The 6,000-nt window shown below is 39.9% G+C and overlaps 1 protein-coding gene across 1 annotated transcript in view; it reads left to right on the top strand.

The window, feature by feature from the left end:
• Positions 1-6,000, top strand: part of LOC114031882 (protein APCDD1) — a 48,550-nt gene that overhangs the window by 37,189 nt on the left and 5,361 nt on the right. The gene's annotated exons all lie outside the window — the stretch shown is intronic.

Consider the following 6,000-nt stretch of genomic DNA (forward strand, 5'->3'; position numbering starts at 1 on the left):
CTGGTGATAACCTTCTTTTAAACCTTTTGAGGTTTAAAAATTTAAAGTCAGGTAGTAATCTTTAATGAATGTCATTGACTACCCAGAAATAACATGTATAGAGGGAGAGGGAGGTGATTTGAAACTGAGAGAGGGAGGTAAAGGGACAGAGCATTCCAGGTGAGAGACAGTGAACAAAATGGTGTAAGGATGGAGGAAGGAAAAAACTCCAGTTGTTCAGACCATTTCAGTCACTGTTAACTGGAATATACATTGTTAAGTCCATGGTGATGGGGGGAAAGCCCCAGAGAGAAAATTAAAAAAAAACTTTCAGTTTATTGGCTTCTTTCTTTTCTTTCCTTGACAATTTTTAAACTGTCTGTGTACTGTATTTACTTATGGATGCCATAAGATTATAGCTAGAGCTGGAAATATCAATGGCCATCAGGTCTAACCTCCCTCATTTCTACAGTTGAGGAAACTGAGGCCCAAGGTGGTTCAATCACTTGTCCCAAGTCTCACACAGACTATCAAAAGAGCTACTTAGAGGGGAAGTCCTCAGACTTTAGAACCAGTACTCTTTGAACTTGGCCTTGCTGCCTTACTAGCCTGTCAAGTAAAATGTAAGCTCTTTGAGGTCAGGGACTGTTTCAGTTGTGTTTTTGTACCCCCAGCACCTGACACAGTGCCTGGTCAATATTAGGTGCTTAATTTTTGTTGTACTGAATTGAATTGAACCATATAACTAGAACCAATAACTTTGATATTCTTGGTATAAACTATATTTGTATGTGTGTGCACATATATACATATACGTGTTTGTGTGTGTGTATATACACACACATGTATATTCCCCTAGTGAAACTCCATTGATGGTTATTTGTTCCATTCTGGACAAGAGTCTGAGCTAGTTAGTAATCTTTAATGAATGTCATTGATTACCCAGAAATAAGTACTGATTAGAAAATGGAAGAAGCCTATAGAATCCCTGTCACCCAGGGATGATACTTTCAAATGGCTAGAGACTTTGACAGGGGGATATTTTCTTTCTCACAGGGCTCAGTCATCTTCTTCCTGCTTCTTTCTGTTTTTGCCTGTGCTGATTTATCTGAGCAAAGTTGTTTTGCATTTTTCAGTGCTTGAGGAATTTATTTGTAAAATGTTTCTATAAACCCTCCTGGGAAGTTATAGGATAATGCCCCTAATGTGCTTAAACTTTGGAAAGAAATGTCATACAAACCCAGGTTTCATTGCTATTTAGTGGCTTTGTGGAGTTATAGAGAAACTAGAAATTAAAACAGATGAAAAGTGCCTTCTCTCCAGAACATTACTTATTTACAAAGTTTGTGGTTTCTTTTTATTTTTAGAAGATGGTTTTTTTTCCCCTTAACCGTTTATAGAGGGATTTTTAAAAATTTCAAGTTTCTACGGTTGGTGTACCTCAAAGTCATTTTTCTTATCATGTCATCAAGGTGATGCTAAGTACTTCCATGGCTTTGGAGAACATTAGTAAGTGCTTGATAAAAGCTTTTTAGTGTTTCATGGAATACAGTGCTGGACCCGGCGTCAGGAAGACTTGAATTTGAAGCCCGCCCCTCCCGCCCCCCCCCCCCCCCCCCCCCCCACCCCCCCGCTTACTAATCTCCTAATCCTGGGGAAGTCACACCCTTATAGAGCCTTGGCTTCTTCATCTGTAAAATGAAGATGATAGGACTGGCAGGACTGACCTAACAAGATTGTGGGAAGGTTCAGATGAGATACTATATTATGCAAATGACTATAACCATGAAAGCACTCTACAGATGTCAAATGTTAGTATTATTCTTGATGGATACTGGTAAAGCACAGTCTACTGGCCAGTCCTACCAAGACAGAAAGGCTAGAAGTATTGCATTGACAATGGACTGTGTTTGTCATCTGAAAACCAGCCCAGCCATGCTTAGGAAAGGTCATCACCAGAAGGCTGACCAGCAGATGATGATTTTTTTTGGCCACAGCAACTCATGAAGGCCATCTGCTAGGGATTAGTAAGGTTAGGATTTTTGTTGAGGAAGAGATGAAATCACCCATCCTTGATGTATTGAGGTGTGGTTAGTATAAAAAATAGCAACAAGGAGATTTTTTCTTGGTCTTGAAAGCCTTCAACTTATCTGTGCATAGAAACCCAAATTTTATATAATCAGTGCCAAGCATTAGGGAAAGAGAAGCCAAATCCTTGGACTTGGGAAAAGGACAAAATCTCAGATGAACACTATATGTCAGAAGAAAAAAAAACCCTATATATCAGGAAAGAAAATAAGGAAAAAGTAACTTTAGTGAAAATAGTACTTAATGAGATTCATTCTGCTTATTAAAAAAAAAGTTTTAATTTGCTCTTTCCATTTAGTCATCTGGAAAAGCTGCATATACATACAAAAGCATATTAGAGAAGGGAAATCCTAGAGCTAACATACTGTGTAGTTAACATTTCCTACTTCTATTGGAGCCAAGTCCATCATTCTTTGATCCAAGACAAGGATAATGGAAATTGGAAAAAAGAAACAAAACTATTTACCTTAAGCACTATTAGTAAATATTTACTTTGCTACATGAACTACTAATTGGCTTTATGATTGATAATAACTCGGGGAAGGGGTGCAGAGGAAGTATGATGAGTAAGTTAACTCTTTTTAAGAGCATCTGTAGTCTTTAATGACAGCTTTATCTTTTTCTAATACATAGTTTTGAATTCCATTACTCAAAAACTTTCAGTGACCCCCCATTACCTATTGAATAAAGCCCAGACATCTTAGTGTTCAAGGCTTTTCACAATCTAGCTCTATCCTGATTTTTCAGCTTTCTCTAGCACTACTTTGCATTCTACCCTGCAGACGAATTGAACTGCTTTCCATGCTTCTGATACATCCCACACTGCCCTACCTTTGTGTCTTTGCTCATTCTGCTTCCTATGACTAGACTGGGCTCTACCTTCATCTCTGCCTATTGGAATCTTTCCTTCACTGCTGTTCAGGGTCCTTATGCATCTAAAATTCTATAATTCCATATAGGAGCACATGACTCTCTCCATTGGGAGTTTCAAAGTATTAAGTTATTGGTGCCTCTTGTGTTGACCCAACATGTTGCCTCAGAGAGAGCATTATCCACTCTGAGAGTATAGCATAGTGGTTCAAGGGCAGAAGTGACAGCATGTACTGGGAAGGAGGAAGGTTCTCCCTTGAATACAGGCATTGTCAATAGTCAGACACAAATGAAGTGACTCCTTTCTGAGCTTACTGATTTATACAGCACAACCAAAAGAATATGCTTTTATCAGCAGGCATTTGCAGCAAGGAAACTCTTGTCCAGTATATGCAACAGGACAGTTCCTTAGCCCTTTGCTGGTTGTCATTCAATATGCATGACAGTAAAACCTGGCAGGCAAGAGAAACTACAACTCTAATTGACAACTCAAGGGTTAAAGAGAACTCCTGCCATGTTCAAGGCTTACCCTGGTGGTAATGTATTTATATACTCTGATTAAAGACAGCTCTAATAGGCTGTGTGCAGGTGTTTTACTCTCCCAATTTAATCATTGTAACTTGCAGACAACAGCCCGTAAATCACAGGACACTGCTGTCTTCGTTAGACCAGAGCTCCCCAGGCAAACAGTAAGCCAGCAAATATAAACCAGACCTCTGGGTCAACAGCAGAGGGCTCTGCTTTCATCTCACCCTGTTGCAGCCCATTTGATCTCGCTATTTATGAGCCACAAATTATGTTAGCCAAGGGAACATTCTCTTTCATAAACTGCAGTCCCATACTTATTTAGCAGAAGTAGCAAATAAATGACTGAGCAGAGATTTCCTCTTTGATGAGGGAGGGTAAGGAGGTGGCAATTGAAAATCTCAACTCCTTCCCTTGTTCTTCCCTCCTTCACTCTATGAAATCAAATGGAGTCAACTACAGGAAGGCCTTTATAGTTCTACTTCCTGATATTAGAAGAATTAGGAGTCTAGGGAAGTAATAGTTAATAATAATAACTAGGACTTATATAGCACTTTAAAGCCTGCAAAGCTCTTTACACACATGGTCTTATTTGATTCTCACAATAATTCTGTGTGGTAGAGTGCTATTATTTATCCTCATTTTACAGATAAGGAAACTGAGTCTGAGAGAGGTTAAATGACTTGCCCAAGGTCACTCAACCAGTTAGTTTTCTGAATCAGGCTTTGAACTAAGGTCTTCTTTCCTCCAAATCTAACTCTGTCTCTACTACACCACCTAGCTATCTAAACAAATGCTTCCCTAGCAGGGACTATGACACCTACATTCAGAGAGTATCCTTGGTAGGTGAGGCGTGATTGTGCTGAATCAATACCTGTGGAACGATCTGTCAGAGAAGTCTAGAATAGGGGTCACTAAGCTAGGCTCTCCATCCAACCAACTCTCTTCTCTCTCTCTCTCTCTTTACCTCCCTTTCTTCCTGCCTCTCTCCTCCCTCCTTCCTTCTCTCTCTCTGTTCCTCTCTCCCCACTTGCTCTCCCACCTTTCCCTCCCTTTTCTCCCCCCTCCCTCTTCCTCTCTTTCTCCTGTTTGTCTGTCTGTCTCATAATTTCAATACTTGAATTTTTATCATGCTTTTATTCTCACCAAGTGCTTTATTATTTGATCTGCCCAAGAGTCCTATTACTTTATCAAGGTGGCAAAGACATTATTATGCCTATATATAGGTGAGGTGAATGGTGTTGAAGTAAAGAAATTAACTTGCTGATTGTCATAGCCATAGTTAGTGGAAGAGAGCTGGAGCCGGAAGCCAAGTCTTCTTACCCCCAACCAACTTCAAGTGAGTTTATCTAGACCATATCTGTTACTCCCCCAGGCCAGATAACAGATACTCATTCCTGTGTATGCACATTCCAGTTCCTGAGGCTTTTGCAGATAAATGTAGAAAGCACTTGCCTGGTGGAGTAAGGTGGTGACACCATAAACCAGACATAAGAGAAAATCCTATCTTCTGCTTTCTTCTATTATTCAATTGCCTAAAGAGATTGAGAGCCTATAAAACTTCCAATCTGCCAGGCTGATAAAAATAAATGGATGATATGTATACAGTGACATCTTCAATTTGGCCTCCCCCCCTTCCTTCTTTCAGGCATTTTCCTTCCATCCTTATTTATAAAGGCAAACAGTTCACATTTTGGCCTTTTCTTTGTGTGCTTCTATTATGACATTTGTTTTTACTTTAGAAATCAATTTAGGTCTGGGTTGGGAGGAGGCCTATATTCAATGTGTGTCCATCAGGTTTCCAGGCAGGAAATTTTATTAGGTTCTATAGTTCAACTGTTTAGGTTAGTCCATGACAGCATTAAAAGAGGTATTTCATACAGGATGTATCATCTGCAGGATCCTTTTCCAGTCTCACTCAGCGCATTCCCTTGGAAATTACGTCTCGTTTATATTGTATATATGTCATATAGACATTATTATTCTTTGCATATTGTCTTTGTGATTAGAAAGTGAGCTCCTTAAGTCAGGGACCCTGTTTTGGCTTTTAATTGTATCGATAGCACTTAGCACACTACCTGGCACTTAGAGAGCACTTAACAAATGCTTCTTAGCTGACTGCCTGCCAAATCAGTCCTCTAATTGCTTCTCTGAGGGTAGTGTAGTAACAGGTATGTCTGAATTGGGAAGCCATTAGATGGTTGTGACTTGCTTTAATGGGAAGCACACGATTTGCTGCTGTTTGTGACTTCAAGGCCAACCTCAAATCCTCACTCTTCCTCACCTCACATATTCCAGTCAGCCACCAAGTCTTGTTGCTTTTCCCTCTATAACATCTCTCATATCTATCCCCTATCTTTGCTCCTACAACCAAACACCTTTATCTCCTCTTACCCAGACTACTGCAACAGTATCCTAATTGGTTTCCCTACCACAAGTCTTTCCCTGCTCCAGTTTATCTTGCCCACAGCTGCCAAAATGATTTTCCAAAATCACAGGCCATGTCATACCCCCTACTCAATAAACTCCAGGAGCTCC

The sequence above is a fragment of the Vombatus ursinus genome, unplaced genomic scaffold, assembly GCF_900497805.2.
Source record: "Vombatus ursinus unplaced genomic scaffold, bare-nosed wombat genome assembly UNPS02015255.1, whole genome shotgun sequence".
NCBI classification, from domain to species: domain Eukaryota; kingdom Metazoa; phylum Chordata; class Mammalia; order Diprotodontia; family Vombatidae; genus Vombatus; species Vombatus ursinus.